The sequence below is a fragment of the Mobula hypostoma genome, assembly GCF_963921235.1.
Source record: "Mobula hypostoma chromosome X1 unlocalized genomic scaffold, sMobHyp1.1 SUPER_X1_unloc_2, whole genome shotgun sequence".
NCBI lineage: Eukaryota > Metazoa > Chordata > Chondrichthyes > Myliobatiformes > Myliobatidae > Mobula > Mobula hypostoma.
In genome coordinates, this window is record NW_026948166.1 from 69,703 (window position 1) to 79,527 (window position 9,825).

A 9,825-nucleotide genomic window follows, 5' to 3' on the forward strand; every position below is an offset into this window, starting at 1 on the left:
ATGACTCTGCCATAGTTGGAGGCATCAGCAAGGGAGATGAGGCTGAGTACAGGGCTACGGTAGGAAACTTTGTCACATGGTGTGAGCAGAATTATCTGCAGCTTAATGTGAAAAAGACTAAGGAGCTGGTGGTAGACCTGAGGAGAGCTAAGGTACCAGTGACCCCTGTTTCCATCCAGGGGGTCAGTGTGGACATGGTGGAGGATCTCAGAATGGCAGTGCGGGCTCGAAGGTCCGAATGGTCTATATCTGCACCAATTGTCTATTGTCTATTGATTACAAATACCTGGAGATACGAATTGACAATAAACTGGACTGGTCAAAGAACACTGAGGCTGTCTACAAGAAGGGTCAGAACTGTCTCTATTTCCTGAGGAGACGGAGGTCCTTTAACATCTGCCGGACGATGCTGAGGATGTTCTACGAGTCTGTGGTGGCCAGTGCTATCATGTTTGCTGTTGTGTGCTGGGGCAGCAGGCTGAGGGTAGCAGACACCAACAGAATCAACAAACTCATTCCTAAGGCCAGTGATGTTGTGGGGATGGAACTGGACTCTCTGACGGTGGTGTCTGAAAAGAGGATGCTGTCCAAGTTGCATGCCATCTTGGACAATGTCTCCCATGTACTGGGTGGGCACAGGAGTACAGTCAGCCAGAGACTCATTCCACCGAGATGCAACACAGAGCGTCATAGGAAGTCATTCCTGCCTGTGGCCATCAAACTTTACAACTCCTCCCTTGGAGGGTCAGACACCCTGAGCCAATAGGCTGGTCCTGGACTTATTTCCTGGCCTGATTTACATATTACTATTTAAATATTTATGGTTTTATTACTATTTATTATTTATGGTGCAACTGTAACGAAAACCAATTTCCACAGGTTCAATAAAGTATGACTATGTAAGTGTTACACTGAGGGGTGCTGTGTGTGTCAGTGTTACAGTGAGGGGTGCTGTGTGTGTCAGTGTTACACTGAGGGGTGCTGTGTGTGTGTCAGTGTTACAGTGAGGGGTGCTGTGTGTGTGTCAGTGTTACACTGAGGGGTGCTGTGTGTGTCAGTGTTACAGTGAGGGGTGCTGTGTGTGTGTCAGTGTTACACTGAGGGGTGCTGTGTGTGTCAGTGTTACACTGAGGGGCGCTGTGTGTGTCAGTGTTACACTGAGGGGTGCTCTGTGTGTGTAAGTGTTACATTGAGGAGTGCTCTGTGTGTCAGTGTTACAGTGAGGGGTGCTCTGTGTGTGTCAGTGTTACAGTGAGGGGTGCTCTCTGTGTGTCAGTGTTACAGTGAGGGGTGCTGTGTGTGTCAGTGTTACACTGAGGGGTGCTGTGTGTGTGTTAGTGTTACACTGAGGGGTGCTCTGTGTGTGTCAGTTTTACACTGAGGGGTGCTGTGTGTGTCAGTGTTACAGTGAGGGGTGCTCTGTGTGTGTCAGTGTTACACTGAGGGGTGCTGTGTGTGTCAGTGTTACACTGAGGGGTGCTCTGTGTGTGTCAGTGTTACACTGAGGGGTGCTCTGTGTGTTTCAGTGTTACACTGAGGGGTGCTGTGTGTGTGTTAGTGTTACACTGAGGGGTGCTCTGTGTGTGTCAGTTTTACACTGAGGGGTGCTGTGTGTGTCAGTGTTACAGTGAGGGGTGCTCTCTGTGTGTCAGTGTTACACTGAGGGGTGCTGTGTGTGTGTTAGTGTTACACTGAGGGGTGCTCTGTGTGTGTCAGTTTTACACTGAGGGGTGCTGTGTGTGTCAGTGTTACAGTGAGGGGTGCTCTCTGTGTGTCAGTGTTACACTGAGGGGTGCTCTGTGTGTTTCAGTGTTACACTGAGGGGTGCTGTGTGTGTGTTAGTGTTACACTGAGGGGTGCTCTGTGTGTGTCAGTTTTACACTGAGGGGTGCTGTGTGTGTCAGTGTTACGCTGAGGGTTTGGAAGACGTCCTGCCTCGTCCCTGTGCCAAAGACAACCTGCCCCAGCGGCCTCTGTGACTACAGACAAATGGCATTGACCTCCCACATCAGAACACCCCGGAGAGACTTGCTCTGGAGCTGCTCCGGCCTATGGTCAGGCCACACTTAGATCCCCTCCAGTTCGCCTACCAGCCCTGACTAGGAATTGAGGATGCCATCGTCTACCTGCTGAACCCTGTCTACGCCCACCTGGACAAGCCAGCGAGCACTGTGAGGGTCATTTTTTTTTTGACTTCTCCAGTGTGTTCAACACCATCCGCCCTGCTCTGCTGGGGGAGAAGCTGACAGCAATGCAGATGGATGCTTCCCTGGTATCATGGATTCTTGATTACCTGACTGGCAGACCACAGTACGTGTGCTTGCAACACTGTGTGTCCGACGGAGTGATCAGCAGCATTGGGGCTCCACAGGGGACTGTCTTGTCTCCCTTTCTCTTCACCATTTACACCTCGGACTTCAACTACTGCACAGAGTCTTGTCACCTTCAGAAGTTTTCTGATGACTGCCATAGTTGGATGCATCAGCAAGGGAGATGAGGCTGAGTACAGGTCTACGGTAGGAAATTTTGTCACATGGTGTGAGCAGAATTATCTACAGCTTAATGTGGAAAAGACTAAGGAGCTGGTGGTAGACCTGAGGAGAGCTAAGGTACCAGTGACCCTGTTTCCATCCAGGGGGTCAGTGTGGACATCGTGGAGGATTACAAATACCTGGAGATACGAATTGACAATAAACTGGACTGGTCTAAGAACACTGAGGCTGCCTACAAGAAGGGTCAGAGCCATCTCTATTTCCTGAGGAGACGGAGGTCCTTTAACATCTGCCGGACGATGCTGAGGATGTTCTACGAGTCTGTGGTGGCCAGTGCTATCATGTTTGCTGTTGTGTGCTGGGGCAACAGGCTGAGGGTAGCAGACACCAACAGAATCAACAAACTCATTCGTAAGGCCAGTGATGTTGTGGGGATGGAACTGGACTCTCTCACGGTGGTGTCTGAAAAGAGGATGCTGTCCAAGTTGCATGCCATCTTGGACAATGTCTCCCATCCACTACATAATGTACTGGTTGGGCACAAGAGTACATTCAGCCAGAGACTCATTCCACCGAGATGCAGCACAGAGCGTCATAGGAAGTCATTCCTGCCTGTGGCCATCAAACTTTACAACTCCTCCCTTGGAGGGTCAGACACCCTGAGCCGATAGGCTGGTCCTGGACTTATTTCATAATTTACTGGCATAATTTACATATTACTATTTAACTATTTATCGTTCTATTACTATTTATTATTTATGGTGCAACTGTAACGAAAACCAATTTCCCCCGGGATCAATAAAGTATGACTATGACTATGTATTGAGTACAGGAGTTGGGATATTATGTTGCGGTTGTATAAGATGTTGGTGAGGCCTAATTAGGAGTATTGTGTGCAGTTTTGGTCACCTACCTACAGGAAAGATGAAAATAGATTGAAAGAGTGCAGAGCAAATTTACACGGATGTTTGGTGGGACTTGAGGACCTGAATTATTGGGAAGGATTAAATAGGACTTTTTTCCCTGGAACATAGCAGAACGAGGAGAGATTTGATAGACGCATGCGAAATTATGAGGGTTATAGATAGGTAAATACAAACAGGCTTTTTTCCCCAAAGGATGAGTGAGACTAGAATCAGAGGTCATGTGTTAAGGGTGAAAGGTGAAATATTTAAGGGGAACTTCTTCACTCAGCAGTGGAGCAGGTTCACTTCAATATTTAAGGGAAGCTTGGATAAGTACATGGTTGGGAGGGGTGTGGAGGGCTATGGTCCATGGGACTAAACAGATTAATAGCTTGGCATGGACTAGATATTAATTAGATGGGCCAAAGGGCCTGTTTCTGAGCTCCATGAATCTATTATACCCAATGACTTGGCCTTCTCAGATTCACCACCCTCTAATTAAAGAAATTCCTCCTCATCGCTGTTGTAAAGGGACATCCTTCTGTTCTGAGGCTGGGCCCTCTGGTCCTAGACCCCCCAACACCATCATCATCGTCGTAGCTTGTCACACCAGACAGCCAGCCACTCTAGTGTTGTGTGGTTGATGTTGAGCAGGTCAGTGTCAGCTAAATCAGGTGAGAGTGGGCAGTTGCGCAGAACATGTTCAATGTTCTGCACCCTTTCGCCACACTCACAGGATTCGCTGGTCCTTAAACCCCACTTCACCATATTGTCCCCCATCCTACAAACTCCCGCTCTCGCTCTGCTGTGAGTGACCACTTCCGCCTATCAAGCAGTGCCTCGTCTGGTAACATTTCTGTGGGGTCTTGCACTGTATTGTTTGATGGGGTTCTGGCTTCTGTTTGTTGCCAGAGGTCAATCCTGTATGTTTGGGGGGATGTTCCGTGCGGTAGTTCCTCCACTGTAGCAAAGCCTTTCCTCGACTTTAGGCGGTTGGAAACTGGCACATGATGATGTAGTGGGTGCCGTGGATCCGAGTTCTGTTTACCTTTTTCAATTTTTGTTGTAGTGTGTCTTCGGATCTCTGGGGGAGGGGAGCAATGCCTGCAAGTCTGTAAATGATGTTAGTGGGTGTGGGGCACAGTGTGCCCGTGATTATTCGGCAGGCTTCGTTAAACAACGGGTCTATTTTCTTCACATGGGCTGATCTGCCCCACACAGGTGCACAGTATTCTGCAGGTGCATAGCGGAGTGCTAGGGCAGTTGATCTAAGTGTGTGAGCATTAACTCCCCATTTCGTGCCTGCTATTTTTTTCAAGAGAGAATTGCGAGAGCCAACTTTCCCTCGGAGATTTTGGATGTGAATGGCAAATGATTGCGTCCTATCCAGTGTCACGCCCAGGTAGATTGGAGTCAGATGGTGTTTGAGCTCCTTCCCACACCAGAAGACCTTGAGTTTCCGAGCTGCTTCTCGATTCCTCAAGTGGAATGCACACACTTGAGTTTTTGATGGATTTGGGTTCAGAGACCATTTTTCATAATACTGCTTCATTGCTTCGAGGACTGCTGTAAGTCGTATTTCAGCTTCTTGGAAGGAGTTAGCTTGGGTTGCTATGCATAGGTCATCTGCATAGATAAACCTGCGTGTGTTAGGAAAGGTTGGTTGGTCGTTTGTGTAGACATTAAATAGTAGAGGTGCCAGGACTGATCCCTGTGGTAGTCTGTTCTTTTGTGGATGCCACCTAATCTTAATTCCATTCATTCCTACATAAAATCTACGATTTTCTAGGAGACTTCTTATTACTTTGACTATGGTTTCGTTCTTTAACATTTTAGATAATTTCAATGGAAGGCCTCTGTGATTCAGTGTCGTATGCTGCTGTTAAGTCAATGAATACTGCCCCTGTAATTTGCCGCATTTCAAAGCCATCCTCAATATACTGGGTCGAGTTCAGGACTTGACCGCAGAAAGAGCGGCCTGGCCTGAACCCAGCTTGGTCTGGTGTTAGATGATCTTTGACTAAGGGATATTCTTTTCAGTATGAGTCTCTCGTAGAGTTTATAGAGGGTGCAGAGCAAGGAAATCGGTTTGTAGTTTTTAGGAATGTTGGTGTCTTTATTGGGTTTTAGGAGAACAACTTTGGCTCTTCTCCATGTTTTAGGTATCTTTAATGATCTTAGGAAACAGTTAAAAAGGGACAGAAGCCAGTGGAGTGCTTTAGGTCCAAGATGTTTAAGGAATTTATTAAGAATCCCATTGGATTTGTTGGATTTTAGCTGTGATGCTTCATCCTTTAATTCTTCTAGGGTGAGAGATGGGAAGTTGTTATTCCCGTTTGAGAGAGCTGACTCTATCTCCTGATAACACTCATCAAAGTTGCTGGTGAACGCAGCAGGCCAGGCAGCATCTCTAGGAAGAGGTACAGTCGACGTTTCAGGCCGAGACCCTTCGTCAGGACTAACTGAAGGAAGAGCTAGTAAGAGATTTGAAAGTGGGAGGGGGAGGGAGAGATCCAAAATGATAGGAGAAGACAGGAGGGGGAGGGATGGAGCCAAGAGCTGGACAGGTGATTGGCAAAAGGGATATGAGAGGATTATGGGACAGCTCTTGGCTCCATCCCTCCCCCTCCTGTCTTCTCCTATCATTTTGGATCTCCCCCTCCCCCTCCCACTTTCAAATCTCTTACCAGCTCTTCCTTCAGTTAGTCTTGATGAAGGGTCTCGGCCTGAAACGTCGACTGTACCTCTTCCTAGAGATGCTGCCTGGCCTGCTGCATTCACCAGCAACTTTGATGTGTGTTGCTTGAATTTCCAGCATCTGCAGATTTCCTCGTGTTTCCATCTCCTGATGTTGCTTTTTCTCTTGTCTCCGTTCCTTGTTATTTGGTTGACCATTTAGTATCAGTTGGTGGGCAACCTGATTGGGTGTTACAGCAGCAATTCTCTGTGGTGGTCTATTGTCTGAGTTGAGTTTCTGAACAGTTGCCCATGCCTTCTTACTGTTCTTGGTCATGTCTGTTTTCTATCAGTTCCTGCCAACACTGTTGTCTCTCTTGGCTCAGTAGGGACAGAACTGACTCTCCCATTTCAATTGTATCTTGACCAAATGGGTCTTGGTCGTATAACTTGACATACTCATTATAACTTTGCTTGATATCACTAGTCAATCCCTGAATATATTTGGTTCTGCAGCCTCCAGGTATGTTGTGCTGTGGTACTTTCCAGATTAGTCGGACAAATTCATCATAATGATCAGGTTCTGGTGGTATGGTATCGATAAGTTGATCAAGGGATTCTGCGAAAGATGTCTAATTCGCTTTTCTCAGGTTAAATCTTGGTAGGTACAGTACTTTGATGGTACAGGTCTCAGAACTGGAAGGGATTCTACCTGGACTGGATGGTGTTGGGATTTGGGTATATGTTGGAGGACTGTTCGTGTGAAGAGGTTGGAGCTTGCTGAGGTAACAAAGGCAAGGTCTGGGTTGTATCCTTTTCTCCATCTGGCACTTGTGAAGGTAGGGGTGTCCTTTGACTCGTATAGTAGCTCAAGGCTGTTGTTTAGAGCCCATGGTACAACTTCTTCTCCATTTGCATTGTCATCTTCATGTCCCCAGTTGGTGCTATGGCTATTAAAGTCACCAATAATGAGGTACATTTTGCCCTGGAGATCTAGGTTAGGTGGCCACATGAATGGTTCATTAGGGGGTTCGTAGACCAAGATGATATTTGTGTTTTGTTTCAACTTTCAGAAGTTCCACTGAGCCAGCTTGGATGTTTGCTGTGCTCACTACTATAGATTTCTCTTCAACAAAGATTGCACTTCCATAAGTTTGGCTAGGGATGTCAATAGCCAAGTGTATTCCTGGTACATAGGGTTGGTTGTTCAGCCTATGAGTTTCTTGTATGCACAAGATGTCCGGTTTTAAGTTTGCCAGGATTTCTGCTTTACTGTGGCTGAAGCCTTCGATGTTGTGGCTAACGATTTTCATGATTTCCAGTGGGCTGAGGGTTTATCCTTTTACCACCCACTGGTTCACTTGATCTGGCGCGTAATGTCAGGATTGGTCTCCTTTCAGATTAACAGGGTCACGATGTGAACGTTCCTGACTCGAACCCCCCCCCCCCCCATAGGATACATTCTCTTCATGTCCACTCTATCTAGGCCTTTCAATATTTGATAGGTTTCAATGAGATTCCACCCCCATCCCCATTCTTCTAAACTCTAGCTACTATAGGCCCAAAGACATCAAACACTCCACATAAATTAACCCTTTCATTCCCATGATAATTTTTATAAACTTCCACTGGACTTTCTCATACAACTGAAGAAACCACTGGGAAGGAGGTACAGAAACCTAAAGTCCCTCACCGCCAGGTTCAGAAACAGCTATTTCCCTTCAACCACTCAGTTCTTGAACCAACCAGCACAACCCTCAGTACAGCAAAACTGTAATCACTTTGTGCTAAAATGGAATTTGTTTTATTTTTGTGCTTTTTCTTGTAAAAATTATGCATAGTTAACATTCACTTGATGATTTTCTTATGAATACTCCTTAGCTGTTGCTATGTGCCTGTGACAGCATTAAATACACAACATTCACAAGAAAAACAAACTAGAAGTTGTACAGAACTTTTTACAGTCTTTTTCTGTAACAGAGACTGGTTAGTCTTTTCCCCAGGGTTGAGGAGTCTAAAGCCAGAGGGTATAGGTTTAAGGGGAAAGGTTTATAGAGGCCCATATTCTGCATGGAGGTCAATAACCAGTGGTGTGCCTCAGGGATCTGTTCTGGGACCCCGTCTCTTCATGATTTATATAAATGACCTGGATGAGGAAGTGGAGGGATGGGTTAGTAAATTTGCTGATGACACAAAGGTTGGGGGTGTTGTGGATAGTGTGGAGTGCTGTCAGAGGTTACAGCGGGACATTGATAGGATGCAAAACTGAGCTGAGAAGTGGCAGATGGAGTTCACCCAGATAAGTGTGAGGTGGTTCATTTTGGTAGGTCAAATAAGATGGCAAAATATAGTATTAATGGTAAGACTCTTGGCAGTGTGGAGGATCAGAGGGATCTTGGGGTTCAAGACCATAGGACACTCAAAGCTGCTGCGCAGGTTGACTCTGTGGTTAAGAAGGTGTACAGTGTATTGGCCTTCATCAATCATGGAATTGAATTTAGGAGCTGAGAGGTAATGTTGCAGCTATATGGGACCCTGGTCAGACCCCACTTGGAGTACTGTGCTCAGTTCTGGTCACCTCACTACATGAAGGATGTAGAGGAGATTTACAAGGATGTTGCCTGGATTGGAGGGTGTGCCTTATGAGAATAGGTCGAGTGAACTCGGCTTTTTCTCCTTGGAGCAATGAAGGATGACAGGTGACCTGATAGAGATGTATAAGATGATGAGATGCATTGATCATGTGGATAGTCAGAGGCTTTTTCCCAGGGCTGAAATGGTTGCCACAAGAGGACACAGGTTTATGGTGCTGGGGAGTAGGTACAGAGGAGATGTCAGGGGTAAATTTTTTACTTAGAGAGTGGTGAGTACGTGGATTGGGCTGCCGGCAACGGTGGTGGAGGCGGATACAATAGGGTCTTTTAAGAGACTTTTGGATAGGTACATGGAGCTTAGAAAAATAGAGGGCTATGGGTAAGCCTAGTGATTTCTAGGTAGGGACGTGTTCGGCACAACTTTGTGGGTCGAAGGGCCTGTATTGTGCTGTAGGGTTTCTATGTTTCTAGGACATGAGGAGCAACTTTTTCACACAGAGAGTGGTGAGTATGTGGAATGAACTGCCAGAGGAAGTGGTAGAGAATTCCAACATTTAAAGGACATTTGTTCAGGGACATGGTTAGGGAATGTTTAGAACATGGGCAAAATGCAGACAAATTGGAATTGGAAATGGAACTGGAATTGGTTTATTATTGTCACATGTGCTGAGATAGAGTTAAACACTTACACACTGTTCATACAGATCAGATCATTACACAGTGCATTAAGGTGGGAAAAAGGTAAAACAGTAACAACACAGAATAAATCAGAATCAGTTTAACATCATCGGCGTATGTTGTGAAATCTGTTGTTTTTGTGACGGCAGTACAATGCAATACATAGTAATAGGAAAAAATCTGAATTACAGTTGATATATGTCAAATTAAATTAGTGCAAAAATAGAAATAAAGAAGTATTGAGATAGTATTCAATGTCCATTCAGAAATTAGTTCCAGTTCCAGAGAAAGTGCTGTGCAGGCAGATAATAAGGTGCAAGATCATAAAGAGTTAGATTGAGTCAAATATATCATTCTAGGGGACCATTCAATAGGTTTATAACAATGAGATGAGCTGAGGAAGGTACCTTGGTGGAAGGAAAGAGTTAAATTTGATTCCTCCTTGGTATATGCCGATGTGTGACACAAAGTAGAAGTTTG